General features: G+C 37.0%; 1 protein-coding gene across 1 annotated transcript in view; it reads right to left on the bottom strand.

The window, feature by feature from the left end:
* STARD9 (StAR related lipid transfer domain containing 9) overlaps positions 1–19774 on the bottom strand; it is a 105180-nt gene that overhangs the window by 67636 nt on the left and 17770 nt on the right. The gene's annotated exons all lie outside the window — the stretch shown is intronic.

Genomic DNA, 19774 nt, shown 5'->3' with positions numbered 1-19774 from the left:
CCTTTTTTAGAATTTGGGAGTATGCTTAGGAAAAAGATGTGTGAGTAATAAGCAAAACAACCTTTTTTACGAGTAGGAGATTTATAATAGAGAAGCGATATACTATTCTGATCCTTTTCTATTTTGACAGCAGAATCAGAAATCTCAGCACTCTCTTTTGTTGGCTTAAAAGTCAAAATTCATAGCAGCTTTTCTAAATCTTTCTTAAATAATGAGTTTTTAAGATACTGAAAAATACCCTATTTATTAGCCTGAGATTATATCATATTTTACCACAGTAGACCTGCATGCCTGAGTATAAATACACATAGCAGACAGATGACTATTTTTTTTTTTTTGGAATGTAAACAAATATTTTTTTGTGCTAGTGCCAAGAAGTAGTAAATTTGGCATGGAGTAAATCCAGTCAGACACCATAAGTGATAGACATTTATTATTAACAGTAATGGTTTGGAACTTTATTTTACACTGAAATCTTTGCTTGGATATTAAAACTGTGAAGCTTTTTTTTTTTTTTTAATTCTTCTTTTCAAGCTTTTTTTTCCTTTGTATTCCTTGGCCTCTTAGTTACTATCAAACCAATGGCCTGTCGATAACCCCTGTAAGCTGTAACCTTTCTGTATGTCACACACAGACAGAAGTGTATTGATTGTCAGTTTTTATTTTGATCTAACAAAAAGTTCAAGATAATTAAACTCTTGTTTCATGCACATGACTCAAACTAATGCTACAGGAGTCTCAGTTAATATCAGTATCTTTGACTTTTCATTGAATTACTATGCATTCAATGGATATGCAACTAGGACAGCTGATGACAGGAAATATATATTTTACATTGTAACTGCAATGGGCTCTATTCTGTGACAACGTCCCTCATAGTAATAAATGCTTTAATTTCAAAAATAACAGAGTCATTCTATCAGAAATGAAGTTTCAGAAATATGAATTTCAAGAGTATAAAACTTCATTTTCTTAATCCAGTCAGAACCTGAATTGCAGAGGGAAACAAAAAGCAGTTGTTTTAAACTACAGTAAATTGTTGTGCTTTGGGGTTTAATAATTTTGGAAACTGAAAGCTTTCCCAAATCACTCAAAGCCAAGTCTCAAAGTAACATGGAAAAAAACATAATCCAGTAAACCTCCAGGGATAGCGTGTAATGTCAAGTTTGCAAATTTAAAGGAATAACGTTGATAAATGAGGGGATTTGGGCTTTTTTTTTTAACCCTGAGTAATTCCTGGTAAACAATACTTGCATTTTGCTTAGACTACAATGAGCAGGCTAGAACCAACTCCAACTGGAGCAGAGATGAAGGGAGGAGAAAGCGGAAAGAGTAGAAGAGAGGGAGCTACAACTTTTAGGAGTAACAAGCTAATAGAATAGTTTATCAAGTCTTATTTGTACAGTAATTTTTCTTATTTGCAATGCCTGAAAGCGTCAATATTTCACATCATCATTAGGAAACTAAACTAATCTTGGAAATTTCAGAAATTTAAAGGGAGTTTATTTGGGTCCAGACCAAAAAAAAGAAAAACAAAAACAAAAAACAAAAACACCAGACCAGAATAAAAACTTCTGCCAATTTTTAAAAAAGTCTTTGAATAAATGAAATTGCTACTTGTTACAGGCATAGTCCACAAACATCAGTATCAAAAACCAGCTCCCTAAAAGCAAACCACTTGTAACGTAAAACATCAGGCTAAAGTTAGAATACTAAGATAAATTCCCACAGGTTTATAACTGGGACCAAAACCAGAATAAAATTATCTTCTTGCACTGCACAAATAAAAAAAAAGCCTTTAAAATACCACTGATTTAATGAAAGAGGAAAAGACTGAACTTAAGACATATGGCCAACAGCTGCTCTTCACCATAGAACGAACAAATGACTTGTTAAATGGAAATTGAGCTGTTGAGTTTTTTCAGCATTTATAATTTGCCATGCAAACAAGAAAACAGAAAAATGCCTCATCAGAAGATAGAAAGCTTCAAAGCATCAAGAAAATGGCAGCATATTCAGGTACAAAATGAACTTACTGAAAAAAGGTGCTGTTATTTACTATACAAACAAAATTACTCTCAACTGATGGGTGAGGACAGTTTAAGCAACTGCATAAAACAAAAGGCTCAGTCCTGCAGCATCTATTTGCCACCACCTCCACTATGAACTACAGATTTGCAGTATCTCATATTTGGTGTGTTTTCCTTAAAGAATCTTGACCTCCTCAAGCTGTTACTGTTTGTATTATGACCAAATTCTGTTGAATTAAACTGCTGCTACATCCCAGATATGGCACCCAAGACTTGGATTTAAAGTGAAAAAATATTTCATGAAATAAAATTATACAGGACTAAATGCTTCCTGCCAAAGTAATGAAAGCCTTGGTTCCAAAACCTTCACAAAACCCCAAAGATTAATTTAAAAATTTAATTTAGAAAAGGCTTCTGCAAGGAAGATGCAAGAGGATGCAAGGAAGGACTATCTGAAAACAAATCTAGAGGTTTGTTCCAATAATGCAAGGCTTTTTCCACACGTGTTTTTGCCTAAAGAATATTAAAGAAATGTCAGCTGAAGGGCTTTCTGTACACGGCCAGAGAAAGCACAAGCAAAGGGAAGTGCATTATGCTGATCAGCTGCACAGAACCCTTTCCTGTAACATTAGGATTACTTCAGCAACATTGCTTTTTGATTTGAATGGGATAAAAGGGGAGAAAAAAAAAAGGTATTGGTTGGTTAGTTTGGGAACATTTCTTCTCTCTTGTTAAGAGGCCACAGCTTCACAGTGAGGATTACTTCTTTTCCTTCTCTCTATCCAGCCTTTTCAGTCTCTTTTCCCAGTCGAACCGGAAGCAGGGAGTGAAAGGGACGGCTTCTCTCCAGTTCAAGAAGCTTGGCCCGTGGCAGAGGCATTTGCACAACCACTTGAGAGACAGTTCAATTCTTGGCTCTGCCAACAGACTTCCTGCGTGTCCTTAAATCCCTTTGTGCTTTAATTCTCCCTGGGAGAGACAACAATGGCTTCTTTGTTCCTCTTATCAGCTGTAATTTTTTTTCCAGTGGAGAAACTGTCTTCTCTGTGTGATAATGTACATATAAATGCTATATTTAACAGCACAAAAGTTCAATCTTGATTAAAGTATTTAGGTAGAATTGTAAAATACTAGAAAAAGTCACAGAGAACATATGACAAATACATAGTGTTCCCCTGGGGAATGGGAAGAAGAATACAAGAAACACTGACTAGGCTGAGTGGTAGCTTTATATTTCTGACATTTTGTCACTGAATTATACGATCATGGAAACATCCTTTATCTGCTCATCAAAAACCTATCTCATTTTGAAAAAGAAAAAACCTCTGTTCTTATCACATCAATCAAATTTATAAATGTTCTGATAGAAATCTTGAACTTTCAAAAGTGATAAAATCACCAAAAGCACAACTCTACACCCAGCCCTTTTTTTTTTTTTTTTCTTTTCTTTTTATTAAATTGCTGTTATTCTACTTTAAACACCAAGCTGAAAGATCAGATACCCATTGCAAAAATACCACCTGGCATTTTCATCTACCTGTACAAAACCACATTCTTCTCAGATCCCTCTTTTCCTGCCTGACGGTGGTTCCTATTGTGTTATCACCGGATTATAGAAAAGCAGTTTGAATGCAACAGCATACAATTCAGACTCTACAGCATTTGACACTGTATTAATATCTGACTTAGCTCGGTCCAGCTGTACTTGTCATAATAAAACTTTCTACACAGAAAAAAAAAAACACCTGACAATTTTTGGCTTTATTAATGAATACTTTTGAGATTTACACATTATATTTGGTGTTTTATTTTGGTATTTCATCTGCTCAACAAATCAACATAAACCAATCCTATCCATTAAGACTGAATGAAAACCTTTTCGTTTAGTGAATTGTGAAGTGTATATTAGGCTTGGTAACTCTCTCCAGGAGAACAGCAAATATTTGTTAGGGAGACACAGTGAAAACATCTTCCATTTTCCCTCAAAAGCCAATGGTTACCAACTGTCTCTATTTAAGAGGAACTGCAGGAAAAGGACTGCTTGTCTTAGGGAGCGGTTTCTTTTTCTGATCTAAACCTGTGGATCACCTGGCACAAGTCCAACTTCAGACTTGAATCCTCTTTCTTCACAGCTATTCTGTAAAACAGAATTGTCACAGGTGCTCTATTCTTCCAAGACCCCTGTTCAATCTATGCAAAACAGTCCTTACAGATACAGTTACTTGGACATATACAACTTCTCATGTGCGTTAAAGGACAATTCTGAGCAGTTGTGTTATCCTGGATCTCCTGCCTAGGCTTCACGAATACATCCTGCTTACTTCCCAGCTAAAGAACACTCTGTCTAGTTTTGAGCAATTCTTCCCTTGGTACGAGAACTTCTTCCATGGTACAATCGCAATAAAAGACGGGGTGGGGCCAAGGAAAGGGGTGAGTCAAACATCACACATTAAGAATAAATTACATATCAAAAAATTTGACATGCTCAAAAAACACCGAGGATTTTTGATCATGCCTACCTTCTGCAAAAGAGTGAATTACTCTTTTGCAGAAGGCAATGAAAGACTACTCTGTAGCATCATTGTATCACCTAGCTCTTTAAAACTAGACAAAAACTTCAATAATACCCTTAGGGAAAGAAGGGGTAACTAGCTGGCTACACACAACCTGCAACACTGTGTCTACAGACCACTTAATGAGCACATGAGCAACTGAGTGTTTCTGTTTCTCTGTTCCAGGGACCTGGGACCGCAAGGTTTGAGCGCTGCTCTATCCATAGGGGTGCTTGTTTGCTGGGTTGGATGTCAGAGGAACAGACTTCATTTCCCTGCCGTGCATCATCACCAGCAGAACAGTAACAGACCGACTTACATGAGTGCCGGCAATACACAGCGAAGGAACACTTTTCCTGAGTGAATTCTGGGCCAGACCATGCAAGAATGGATCCACAGGGGAAACTAAAAACTTCAGCTTTTCTGAAGATCTAGCAAAGGCTAATATCACAGCTGGAAGAAGCAGCACAATGTTCTCTACAGTCATAAGGTTTGGCTCCACCAGGACCAGAACATATTTTAGACATCCACTCCCCTGGCCCAGATATTACTTCATGCCAAAAAAATCATGTAATTTGTCACTTTAAATGTTGTGATATCATCATTATCTGTGCCTGAATGTCTACCAAAAGTACAAAAAAAACCCCACACAAAACCAACTAAAAAAAAAAAAGCAAGGCAGTTTTACTGCTATCCTCTTAAAATTAGGAAAATAAATAGTGTGAGAGCTGTTAGTCGCCTTCTTTTATACTGAATTATATCTGTCTCGCAATGAAAAGAGCAAGGAATAAATAATGGATTATAATGAAGTTATAAATATCCTGCATTTTCTCCCACCACTGCTAGCTCTTGGCTAGAATCCCAGGTCATTAGCGGATGTCTGTGATTCCATGTGAAAGGAAAGTAAAGAACAACAACATAAAATTAGTAAGTTTTATTGTTTTAGGCAGCAGGGACAAATATCAATTCTCAGCTGTGTCTCTGAAAATAACTGCCCATTAATTTTGTGAGAAGACAGAGGATGGAGATGGAAAAAAGACTGTTCCTTGACGTTATTATAAGGGGGTGGGAGAAAAAAGTAGCGATCCAAATTTTTCAGTAATTCAGTAAGGGCTAACAATCGTCTGTAATACTCAGACAACAGCACAATGACATTATCAAGATTAGATTTCTGCTCTCTTCAGCTGGAAATGGGTATTCTCTTTTCAGGTATCAGCTAACTCAAATTGATATTTTTGCTATTAGACCATCAGCTCTTAAAATCACTACACTTGAAAACAATTCTTAAGTCTATAAAATATACTTTCCTAGTAATAAGCTCATTTCTCCACCTTCATACAAAAGACATCATTGCCGAAATAAAGTAAAAATGAAGCAAAAGACATGACAAAACATTGAAATTGCTGATTTATATCAACAATTCTTTTAAAATACCAGGAGAAATTCTACAAGGCAGATTCCATTTGTAAAACTATCAGCAACAACTGAATTTCAACAGTACCCAAACACGATAAGCTTCGCTTCATACTGCTGAAAGTAAATTTCCTGTATTTGGCATTGTTTCATCTGTGCGAACCTTGCAAGAGTTCATGGAGTTCACCAGTGCTTGGTCTCAACTGCATCTCAAAATTCAGTTTTTGACAATTACAATTACGACAGCTGTTGGAAACATATACAGTAGCTGTTTCATAAAGTGGGTCTTGAGTTTCATCTACATAAATACTATAAGCTAGCAAAAAGCCAAATCTTCTTGAAAAACTGAAAACCCAAAAGTACTGATTTTAAGAGTTCCACTGAAAACCGACACAAAAAAAAAATAATTCCAATATTCCCTTTAGGCTTTAAAAGACTTTGAAGATACAAAAATGCAGCAATGAAAGTTACTCGAACAGAGTTTCATTTTTAAATTGATTTTTCATTGTCCAAGCTCAGAATGTTAAAAATCAAATAAAAAGCAGCTACTATAAAATTTTCCATTTCATACTCAATTGTATTATTAGCAGAACATGTAAGAAGGGGGTTCAGATTTATTGCAATAATTTGTTTCCCTTTAAGTGTGCAAGTAAATGCAGTCTTACCTGCCAAGGTTAGGATCAAAGAATCTATATTTTGCCTGCAGCAATCAGCAGCAGTTAAGTAAAGAAAGGAGGGGTTTACCATGTTCTCTTATTCTGGTGCACTGGTTGTCTCATCAAATTCAGCCAGTGAAAAACAAATCCTTTGACTCAAGCAGTTACAGATGTATTAAAGGAAGAACCAACTTTTAATCTGATTCTATTATACAATATAGACATATATTTTGTTCATAATTTGGGATATTAAGCAAGCTGTAGCATTATTTTTTGTTAATAAAATAATTCAGGTCATCTATAAACAACCGGTTTTATGTTGCTATATGAACCAGAAGTGTTGCCACTTTAAGACAGAAGTCTCTATATTTAAAAGAAATTATAGCTTCATAATTGGAGGGATGAGAAGTTTTAAAGGACACTTATTAGTAATACACAGCAGTCACTTCTACTTCTGCCTTTCACAGGAAGAAAAAAAAAAAAGTAGTTTAACATATTCCTACTAGTTTCAAGAAACAGACTCAGGACGAAATCTGTTTTAATCTTTAGAGGTTGCTTTTTTTTCCCTCTGTTGCTTGTTTCCTACTTGCATACCCACAGATTTAATCCCACACTATCTGAAGGGCCAACTATCTTCATTAAGCATGGTTCACAAGGGAGGGATCTGCTATCACTATTCTCGCAGGCAGGGAGACATACAATAATGATGCTTCTACTGAGTAAAGCCCTCTCCAGCAATGGGACTATTTTTAGTGTACTGCTCCGTGTACTAAGTGTGCAACTGACTTCCATGAAAAAGATGTGAAGGAAAAAAAAAAAAACAAAAAAAGGATACACTTGTATGAATTCAGATATCACTTCAATGTTTATTGAGAAGATCAAGAACCAGAAGTGAAATCCCCAAGTAAGTTTCTTGACTTTGCTTCAGCTCTTCAAAGATTCTTGCAGCACTTAAATTTCATGGGGTTTTTTTAATTGCATAAAAAGAAGGCTGTCTATAGTACCTCTTAACTCTAAAGAAAAAAAAGAAATGTGGTTTGGAGCCGTGCAAAATCCTCAGGAAAAAAAATTCCTTTCTAAATTTATATGGTTTTAGCAGTTTCCAGGAGAATCCACACAACAGGAGGTAATTTAAGGTCACTTATGAGTTCAGAGAGAGAGCGCTCTTGGCATCTTATTCCCAACAATATATTAACAACAAAGTTTGCCAGGACTAGCGGTTGAGTAAGTTGTTAATTCCACTCTTTTGCCAGGTCAGTGGCCTGTTCATTTCCAGCTTACAAGTACTGTGGGCAGCATATTAGCAGCCAAAGGTGCAATGAGGAGTCACAGCTCACATAATCAGAAATGTTACATTAAAAAGGCTGCAGGGTCTATCAGTTTCTTACTGGTTTTGCTCCCCTAGTGACAGAAGTTACTTAGGCTGGACAAAGCTACTTCTTTATACTGCCCTTCTCTTCCCCACTCACTTCATACCACGTCGACCTCAAAACCAGGCAAGGCATACTACAAAGATACCTCCGTGCTTCATACTACACTTTGCTAGAGTAGACAGAAAGCAGAAAGCAAGCTGGTTTGCAGCACCTGTAAAACACCTAAAAAGTAGCTACAAAATATCTGAGAAATCAACCATACCAATACTTCCAGAAAGCAAAAGATAACACCATACATTTTCAAAAAGCATAACGTGCAGATCTGCTAAAGATCAGAGAACAAACAAGCATCAGAATCAGGGAATTCCTATGCTCCAATTAAGGTCACATATTTCTGCCCAGTAATAAATCAAATCTGGTATTACCAAGATGAACAAAGAACCTTTGGCAGACTGTCAAGAAAACTTCTTCATAATATTATGACAAGACATTTCCTGTGAAGACAATACTGGAGTTTCCCTCTCAGACATTATGCTTTTGGGGACCCCCAAAAAAAAAAAAAAAAAAAAAATTCACAGGAACACATTTGATTGTCTACTCGCAAAGGCTGACCTACAGATACAGGAAAAGGATTTACACAGAATCTAGCTGTAAGAGGGACTCCAGATGACCACATGCAAACTGCCAGTCGGGAATGGTCATGGGCTCTGCCCGTTCCTGGATGTGCCCAGAAACGTAGAAGTACCAGCTATCCCAGGCCGAACAGTACCAGGAACGAGCCCAACAATTAAGCAGTTTAGATGGCCAAGATGGGGGGCTCAGGCAATATTCTCTGACATTAAATGGGGCCACTTTATTTACTTGTACTGATACACCCTCGGTTTGCTATGAGGAAAAAAGCATCAATTCCAGGTTAATAAAATGAGGAGCAAAATATGACCTTCTAATCTCTTTTGCTCTCTCTTTCAACTCAACATGCTAATGACATTCAGTTGTAGAAAGCCACTTACATTCAAAATAAATGGAATAGAAAAAAGATAACATTCCATATACTGTAATAAGCAACAAATTTATGCAAATGACATGCAGTAGGATGTGAGACAATAGAAGGATTGTGCTGTACCAAGCAGTCAAACACACAGAAATGATGTAAAGGAGGACAACACGAAGAGCTGGAAGAAATTTCTACAGTCTTTGTGTTTTCAGACTAAATGTATCTTTAAGGAGTTGACAGTTCTTTTGAGTTTCTGCTGAATTTGAGTTTAAGTTAAAAATATCAGAAGCTACTTAAGCCTAGGCATTAAATATCTCATTCTCCATATACAGGAATCAAGAAGGTTGCTAATTTTCTGAAAGTGAGCTGAAAATGCAGTGTCAATTTCTTGGTTTAGCGTTATAAGACACATTAAACATAACTAAAAGATATAACAATGTTAGCTATCAAAAAATTAGAAAGGAACAAGTAACAGCCTCAGATTCAAATGGTCCATTCCAAAACGTATTAATCAACTATTTCACATGACAGTGACACAGGCTGGTAAGACCTACTTCAAAATACATTTTACAGTCCCGAGATACAGAATCTCCCTGCTTCAGCTGAGAATGTCCTGACATTATAACATCAGTTATAAAGAGAACATAACCATAATAGCATGTATATCTGAGGGTAAGGAACCCTAAACTGACACTCAGAATTTTGATTTTGATGTTCTGAGACTACTGAAAATGTTTATAGACTGAATTACTTTTATTCACCTTCACTCTTTCTTATGGTTAGGAGCACTGCCAAAAGAATCTACTTTAGCAGAAAAGCCACAACTGAACAGAGATGTTAATTTTGCTTTTCACATACGAGCTCTCAAGGGCAGACTTTTTGTTGATTAAAAACAAAACCAAATTGGGAGTCAGGTGCTCAGATCCAGACAAAAACATGATTCATTCAGTTTGTGTTCAAGGCCACACACACCTCTCTCTGAGGCACACTATCTTAGTTAACAGAAAAACGTAAAAGTTAGCTACTAGTGAAGATAAATAAATAAAGCAAGCACAAAACTATAAAAAAGGGAAGGGTTGTTTTTTCCCATAATATAAAGGAAAAATTGCTGCTCATACCAAAAACTTTGATAGATACAGTGATATTATTTAAGTTTTTCAGGCTTTAGCTACGTACACATGCAAGTCCAATCTCACGGCTGCAACATGTCAGAAACGTGGCACATTTTCAGAAATAAACAAAATGGCCGTGTTGAACCTAATCACAGCTGCTGCAATAAATGTATCTCACTATTCAATGCTCACACAGTCCTGCCCAACAAAATCTTTCATAAGCCAGCTGCCTGCTAAAAACAAATAAAACCCCAAACCCATAAAATAAGGCACCCAAACTGGGCCCAGTCTCCTAGTAAAAATCTATCAGCATCCTTCCATCCAGTGACTGCAAAACTCGCAGACCAATATGATCTTGGAGACTTAGTTGAAGTTCAGACTAATTATTCAGTAATTTCAGCTCCCAAAAGTCCAGTCTAACTGAAGTTTTACACACAACATTGCTAAGATCAGAGAAAAACCACTCCAGTTAAAAACTAATCTTGGATCAATCTGCTACCTTGGAAGAACCATGAATATGAACTTCCATTCTGTGTCCAGCCATGCTCTGGAAATACTTGCAGATGAATACGGGAAGCTGTTTGCAAAGCAGAAAGAGTAAGGAATGGTCCTCATATTAGATTAAAAGAAGGAAAAAAGATCACTACTTTATGACTGTGGTGTGATTAAACTGTGAATGTTCATCTGCAAGTAAGAAAGAACAATCAACATCTGCATACCGCTTATTTATATAACAGGTTTATTTTGAAATACATCTCCATCACTGGAAGTTAATTAAAAAAAAAAATAAAAATCATCCTTCCAAATAACCACATGCTGTCATTTCAGAAAGTTTGCAGGTCACCAATACCAAGCCTTTGTTTTCACTTGTAAAAAATGCAAAAAACGACAAGGTTGATAGAAGTAACACAGATTGTGAATGTGTGGGTTCAACTGCAACATGCATCCTTTCAATATTATTTAGCAAATTATACTGCCCATCTATTGTAAAGAATGTGCTCTGTGTGTCTAGTAAGCACTGGTCAGTGCCTGTCAGGGAAACAGAGTGAGTGTGTATGAGCACTAGCAGATGGAACAGTTGGAAAATGTCTCACTTCATTGTTTGTGAAACAGGTTATGGACTTCCCTCAACTTGTTACCAATATTCACCTTAATCCTCTCTTGTGTACTCATGTTTAGGTTTCATATTTGAAATGTATCTGCATTAATTTATAGTCACATATGAATATATATCACAGAATCACAGAATGATATGGGGTTGGAAGGGACCTCCGGAGATCATCTAGTCCAACACCCCTGCCAAAGCAGGTCCACCTAAAGCAGGCTGCGCAGGAACTTGTCCAGGTGGGTTTTGAATGTCTCCAGAGAAGGAGACTCCACTACCTCCCTGGGCAGCCTGTTCCAGTGCTCTGCCACCCCCAAAGTAAAGAAGTTCCTCCTCATGTTTAGGTGGAACTTCTTATGTTCAAGTTTATGCCCATTTCCTCTTGTCCTGTCCCTGGGCACCACTGAAAAAAGATCGGCCCCGTCCTCTTGACGCCCACCCTTTAAGTATTTATAAGCATTGGTCAGATCCTCCCTCAGCCTTGCCTTCTCTAGACTAAAAAGACCCAAGTCCCTCAGCCTCCCCTCGTAAGGGAGATGCTCCAGGCCCCTAATCATCTTTGTAACCCTCTGCTGTACCCTCTCCAGCAGTTGCCTGTCCTTCTTGAACTGAGGAGCCCAGAACTGGACACAGTATTCCAGATGGGGCCCCACCAGGGCAGAGTAGAGGGGGAGGATAACGTCTCTCAACCTGCTGGTCACACTCTTCCTGATGCACCCCAGGATGCATTGGCCTTTTTGGCCACAAGGGCAAATTGTTGGCTCATGGTCATCCTATTGTCCACCAGGACTCCTAGGTGTTTCTCCTCAGAGGTGCCCTCCAGCAAGTCAGCCCCCAACCTGTACTGGTGCATGGGGTTATTCCTCCCCAGGTGCAGCACCCTACACTTGCCTTTATCAAAGTTCATCAGGTTCCTCTCTGCCCAACTCTCCAGCCTGTCCAGGTCTCGCTGTATGGCAGCACAGCCCTCCGGCATGTCAACCACCCTTCCCAGTTTTGTATCGTCAGCAAACTTGCTGAGGGTACAACTCCATCCCCTCATCCAGGTCATTGATGAATATATTGAAGAGGACTGGACCCAGTACTGACCGCTGGGGGATCCCACTTGTTACAGACCTCCAACTAGATTCTGTGCCCCTAATAACAACCCTCTGAGCTCTTTCAGCCAGTTTTCAATCTACCTCACTGTCCATTCCTCTAATCCACACAGAATGACTCTATAATTATTTCTATCAATTAACTCAATGCCTCAGTTACCTAAACTAATTTTTATATCTCCAATATGCAATGTTTTTACTGTTATGCACGGTAAATTGAAAATCAACTTGATTATTTTTTGTCTTCCAATAAAGCCTGCTTTGAAGTTTAAAATTATTCACGATAATTCCCAGAGAAGTTTTCTGCAAAGAAATCTTGGTATAGCCAGAAAGAATGACCTTATTTGATCACAAAGTGAACAGAGCAGCTGTGTTGCTGGCAGAAGATATATAGTATGCACTCATGGTGGTTTCCCTCCCTCCATCATAATCCATTATATACTGATCCAATTATTGCACAAAAAGCCTTTCTCTTATAGCACGCTCTCCTTTTCACTTCTGTCTCACTCTGGGTTGGAGAAAAAAAAATATCTTGTGGATGGAATGCTTACTGCTTTTCAAATATTTCGTGCGAAAATGCCATTTACACCCACAGCCACTGCCTGGTTTTCTCTCCCTCTTTTTCCACCAATTCAAGGGGGAGGGGCAGAGAGAACAAGCAAGAGAGAACAAACTGAAGGATTTTTCAGGAGAGTTAAATTAGAGCCTTATTATGTTATAATTTTTAGAATTGAGCATATATGCCAGATAAAATATTTTTAATTTGCCTTGAGAATTCTCAAGACAATTGAAAACTTGAATTTCACGGGTAATGTACAGAGGCATAAAAGTGTCACAAACTCAGCTTAGAAAGGAAAGGTCTCTCAGTTCAACTTCATCGGAATTGTGACTATGTTTGCATTTAAAAAGGAAAAAAAAAAAAAAGAGAAGCAAGTACAGTGACTAAGTTTGATGAAGGGTTGGAAAGTATGTTGCAATCTTTTGCATCCAAACAATACCATTGTGCAACTTTTCTAAATTTTTTCAACTAACGTGTAAACCAACCAAACAAAACCCTCCAAAAACAAAACAAAAGACCTAGTACCATATTGAAGATCCTGCATATTAAAACAAACCTATCTGTATCTTCTTCTATTCGCTTTTCAGTTACACTCTGACAAGGAGGTAAGAAAATTATCTGTCTGCCTGCCTCTTTCCCCAACTACTTTTCTTAGCTGGAAGTAGTATAAAGCCCTACTATGCTGGGAAGTCAAATGTGATGAAAAGCAATTATGGTACTTTTAAAACAAATCAAAAATGGAAATATCTGTTTCCAGGGGTCATGTGCATTCACTCACATGAGCCATCAGTAACCCCTATTTCTCCCTTCAGAGCACAAAATAAACCCCAATCTTTCCAATGAATATTTATAAACAAAGATAGAACCAATTGGATAATGTGTTTGAATGGAAAGGAGTTCTTCCTACCACACATTTGCAATGGACAGACATGCAAAGAGAACCTGTGTCACTTATTATATAAAGTTTTGAAATAAACATCCTTTAACATACTGTCTTGCTTCTGAGCAGTCTTGTAAAACCTTCAATCATTTAAATGTACAGTGGAAATGCACTGAAAAAATGACAGTTATTCTTTCACTTATATTAGTAAGCTGACACTGAAGAATGGGGCGGGGTGGGGAGGAGAACGTCAAGAAATTAGGAGTGATTACTGACATTTGCCATGAGACTTGTTTTCATACCCTTACTGCTTTCTCACTGTAAAACCATCACGATTCTTTACAATAATATTTTTGACATGTGACACGTCACAGAGCAACCTCCACATACAGGGAAATCCATATGAAATCTTGAAACCAAGATTTTTTGTGGGTTTTTTTGATAGGCAGCCGCTTCTGATCAAAAAGACAATGTAATCTTTCAGGGGAAAAGATGCAAGAGTATATCATCACTCAGCTGTTTACGACAACCTCTGTGCACTCTCATATTTCTTAGATTTACCTCAAAGACAGTCATGTTTTTGTTTGCTCATGGCCTTTTTGGTCGAGTTCTTTTATGATTGCATCTTAGAAGGTCCAATGAGGGTCACAGCATTACTGAAAACAATATTCAGGGAGACACTGAATAAATATTCATACCTGCATAAACCTAATACACTATGCCAAACTGAAATAAAATCCTTATTAAGTCAAGCCCAGAAGTGTGAAATTCCTTGACCAATAGGAATATAATTTATTTCATATTTTCGAAAGCCTGAGGTAAAAAGTCTAAATTACTATTTAGATGCACTGAAGTACAAAAACTAAGCTTGAGATCTACAAAATGTTTTTCAAGAAAACCCAGTTGGAGATTTGGATCCCACTGAAGTCAGTGCAAGTTGGGCACTTAAAGACTTTCCTGGATTTCACTCTTTCTACCATTCAAAGCCTATTAGTCATGGGATGCATTCTTCTTATCAAAAGGAACAGACTGCTACACACCAGCTATCTATGGCAACTGCTGCGTGTAAATACCTGCTCGTACATCCTGTGGGTCAGTCTGCCCACCGTGGTTGCTATGCATGCACAATACCCGGATGGGTAGGATGGCTGGAGGGAAGCTGAGGACTGAAGCTATAACAACCAGCTATACTTAAGGCTTGCATGTGTTCCTGTAGCCTTAAGAATACTCTTGTGCAGAATACTCTTAAGAGTTTGTTAACTACGCTGGCATTAGATCAAGCTGAATGGACATTTACTTAAGTTTTGAAATTATTTTAAACATTTTCCGTTGCTTGGTGGAGCTAAAATAGACTTGAGGAAAGATTCATTAAAGCTGTTTTAGGTTTTACAAAGAAAACACAAAAGGCTGAAACACTTTCCTATGCTGGACAAAAATTTAAATTTAACTAAGTTTAAATTTAGATGTTTGTTTGCAGGACAACTATAAAGATCTCAAAGCACCTATATATTAACTACCATATTCAACTAGGAGAATGAACCAGCAAACCTGAATCTGCCAGTAAGATGAAAAATTATAATGCTAAATATCATTACAGTGTCATTATCACACATTATTTTCACTGCAAAATGGAAGTATGCCATGAATCTCTATTAAAGGATAATCTCATAGTTACACAATGGCTGAAGAGTGATGGATTTCCAACATTGTCTTTGGAAAACAATCCTGAACTACACACAGCTTCCTGAAAACATCTGTGGAGGAAAGGGGCGGGGGGAGAAGGAGGCAATAATTACTTTTACACAAAATGTCTCCCTTTACTAAAGAAGGTTTTATATAATACCAAACTCACCTCCCTAAAAAACCTTAATACAAGAATATATTAATACAGAATAAAAAACAAGAGACATGGTGAAACTACTTCATTGTATGCCAGCAGTAAAGCTCAGGTGCAGACACTCAGCATTCTCCCTCTGCCAGACTAAACTAATTCTGCCGCAACACAGCATGGAGGAAAACGAACAGTTTATCTTGAAAATGGCAGGAAAAGGAACATCCTCAGAAGTATTACAGTTTCTTGTGGTTTTTTTTGTTTGTTTGTTTGGTTAGGCTTTGGTTGGGTTTTGTAACTATATCTTGACATTGATGGTTTGGAAAACCATTCTCACATTTATAACCATGGAAAATGCCTGTAACAAATTTCAGACTCAAGATCAAAAAAACTATGCATAACCTTTTTTTTCTTAAATGCCTATAATCTTTTAGAATTTCCTTCTGCTTCACATTTCATATTTTGTCCATCAAACGTTCTGTTCCTGTCCTGAATTAATATTTATTAGTTACATGGTCTTTCTCTGTTCCTACACCATTTTTTGATACTCACTTTCTTTCTCTCTGCCTCTCTAGGGCTTGGTTCACCTCTCTGTACTTAGAAGGATTTAGCACTTCTGTTTGCTTTCCTTTCTCCTTTAGTGGCTGGTAGCTCTGGTTGATTTAGCCAGTGACTCTTCTCTTAGGGGATTTCTTTATTCTTCTATTCTGTTTATGCACCAACAAATCCACTTAGGAAAAAAAAAAAAAGAGAAGGTAGACTTCCCTTTGGAAAGAATTGCACATCTATGAAAGCAGATGAAAATTCTCAGCTTAATATCAATGCGAAGTATTCAACCGCCCAGTGAGAAAACAAAAGCAACAGGCACGAGGATCTGGGCCTGACCAGAGGTTCCACTGCAAAATGTAGCATTCAGCTTATTTGGAAAATGAGCATAATACTTGCCTAGCTGAACTAATTCAAAAATCTTAGATTTTGTAAAGAATTTATTTAACTTCTAAAGGAAGACTAAGAATTCAGACCACTACTATTAGACTTCTAAATTAAGCTTATAAATTACTGGATCGTCATTAGAAACACTGTATAGCTTCATATTTCACCATGGTTAGGAGATAAAGAAAAAAACCTGAACTCTGGCTCATATCTAGTTCCTCAAATGTTTTAAATGAGAATAATCTTGAATAACAGTCAAAGACTATCCATTTGTACCTGAAACCATCTTCTGAAACCAAATGCTACCCAACAAGTTATCTCTGCTAAGAAGCCTATATCCCAAGACATGCACAGTGATGTCCCTCAGTAGTCAAATCAGTTTTATATTTAGTTTAGCAAACTTTCCTCTTTTCAGAGGTATGAGGAGGCTTACATTATTCGTGTAATGCCCATCAAGAAAGCTTGTATATATCATGAAGAAAGAATTACTTTTTAAATTCAGCCCTAAAAAATACATAGACAATAACACTTCTTGAAAATAATTAATGTTTTTGACTCTGTTTGTGCCAGATTTTTGAAGGCAGAAGCACTTCCAGTTTCAGTGCTATTAAAAATAAAGAGTAAAGGCATATCATCTGTCACATGAGCTTTGCAGATTTTACTAACCTGGTTCAGTTCCTCTTCAGTGTACTGTATTATAAGGCCTGTTCTCCCCAAAATAAAGTGAAAAAATTCCTTCCCATCTTTTTTTTTCTTTTTTAAATTAAAAAAAGCAGTAGAAGAAATATTAACATGAATGTATTAGGAAAAACAAACAAGGTGGGCAACATGTATTCCCATTTTGGCAAACAGAAGTAGAATACAGGTGGGAGAGAAAGCACAATTTTTATAAACAGAAATAATAAATCTGAACTTTTCATCCAAACGTTTGAAAGTACTTACACGTGTGGCTTAAGCCTGTCACCAGTACCTGTGAAGTATATAATCAAAATATACAGGGAATAAAATGCATTGTGTGTAGTCATCTCCAGAATGCAAGGGACCAGAATGTAAAGTGAGCACTACTAACATCCGGAAGAAATGGTAAGAATTATTCGGAGAAGCAGATTTTTATCTCTAAAATCATATTTTTACCTAACACTATGATTTTCAGCCCTCTCACTATTGTTTTACTGTCACAGAACCTTTAACAACTGAAGAAACCATTAGGACCTCATTTTTCTATGTCCATCCAGAGGACAAAAAAAGGACAGTGTACTAAAAAGACAGCATTCTACAAAAATCAACCTGAAGGCAGATACTTTAATCTCCTTTTCATCCTCAACCAATACACCAATCATGTATGATAAGAGTTGGCAGGACATCTTACAGGAGAAAGTAATCCAAGGTCAGCTCATGAAAGAAAGCTTTTACTGGATGACAGTGTTACCAAACCTCCTTTGGCTGCAGATAGCATCATTGCTGTAAGGAAGCTTAGAAACTTCAAGCTCAGCACTGAAGAAATGATTCAAAACATGGAATTAGTATAATAAACTTCATTCATACAGTGCAAGGGGGCAGACAAACGCACAAAAGCATGGTAAGATTGCAGTATTCCAGCAGCCCTCTTCTCAAGGACATTTAAAGTATGGTTTACTGGTTCTACAATCACCAAGACAGGTAAAAAAGCTCATGAAACTCACTATTGACTCCAGGCCTTTCAAAGCACAAGTCCCTCTTTAAACTTTTCTTAACTCGTGAAGGAGGTCTGTCAGAGGCTCAAGAACCCAATGGTTACATGAAGCAGCACTGGACATCCTTTCAACCAGCATCAGACCCAAGTAGAGAAACTGTTACTTAATTTTCTATGGCCAGTGAGCTTGTGTTTTCCCTTCAGTGTTTTTATTGGATAAAACGGTATTGTATGATAACACAAGATTCACCACAGTGTCTAAAATACCTACTCAGCCCCAGCAAGGAAGCTGCACTGTTTATATTGCATTTTACATACTTTTTCAATTGCACTTGTATTTAATAACAACAAGAACAAAAAAATTACACTTTGTAGCCAATATTTATATTTTCCATTTGGCAGTTCTGATAATTTTTCATACCAAGTAGAGATAAAGCTGAAGTGGCAGACTGTATTTATCAACATTTCATCTGCTAAACCATTTCAGCTAGAAAGTCAACCATACTGTCAACAGTTCTAAGAAGCACGCTCCTGAGTGTATTATGAAAAAAAATAATGAAGAACATAAAATCCAAATAAGCAAGTAAGATAATATAAAGGAGTGGGGTGGGGGGGAAGGAGGAACGGGACAGGACCCAAACCCAACAGTTCAACACTTAAAGATTTGTTATTTGTAATCCCTAAATTGGAAGTTTATCTAGTGCTGAGTACTTTAGAAAGAAAACTTTCTTTTTTAAACACCAAATACACACTTCCAGAGTTCCCAACATCTCTTTCATGCTACTGCACCAAGCAGGAAAAGTAGCACAACCAAAAATTTGGTCTATTGTTCTGGTAAGTGCCAAATTTGATAGTTTTTCAAATATTGCCTCTCAAAAGTAAAACAATCCTGTGCTCATCACCACCAGAAAAACATATTTCACAGGACTATTTCAGTCTTAAGTGATACTTTCTGTGAAAAACAACACAATTATACAGGTTGGAATTTCAGGAATAATTGTACTGACAAAGACAAAAATGAAATAAGATAGAATTCTGAAGACAAAAGAGCAGCAAAAACTTATTTTAATGCTGACAGACATGTGATTGTACACATGCATAGAGAAATCTTTGGATATCTTTGCCAAGCACAATATTTATTCCTTAGTAGTAGATTTAATAATTTCTTCTTTATTAACAAAAATTTGCAGTTGTATCCTATTTTTATACCAAATCCTTCAACTTACTTTCTTAATCAATCAAACCTTGGATCTTCAAACTAGGATTCTCGATTAGATACAAGAGATTTCTTGCTTTAGCAAGAAAAAGCACTCAGAACAATACACCATAAGCAAAATTCACTACTGTTAAAGATGTGATTACTTCACTGTTAACCCTTTCAGCTTGACACTTTTCCTTTCACCTCAGAGCTTTCTCCTTCTAGAACCCGATTACTGTCCCCCCTTCCAAAATTCTCATTGCCTAAGCTAAAGTCTTCAGATCATTGCAATTAATTATCACTACCAAAGCTGACATGTCTAATGAAGGTGTGCATCAGTTGATGAACTACTGCTCCTACTTAAGACAA

The sequence above is a fragment of the Numenius arquata genome, chromosome 6, assembly GCF_964106895.1.
Source record: "Numenius arquata chromosome 6, bNumArq3.hap1.1, whole genome shotgun sequence".
Lineage (NCBI taxonomy): Eukaryota > Metazoa > Chordata > Aves > Charadriiformes > Scolopacidae > Numenius > Numenius arquata.
The sequence above is the reverse complement of the archived record's forward strand: the minus strand, read 5'-3'. Positions and strand labels throughout refer to the sequence as shown.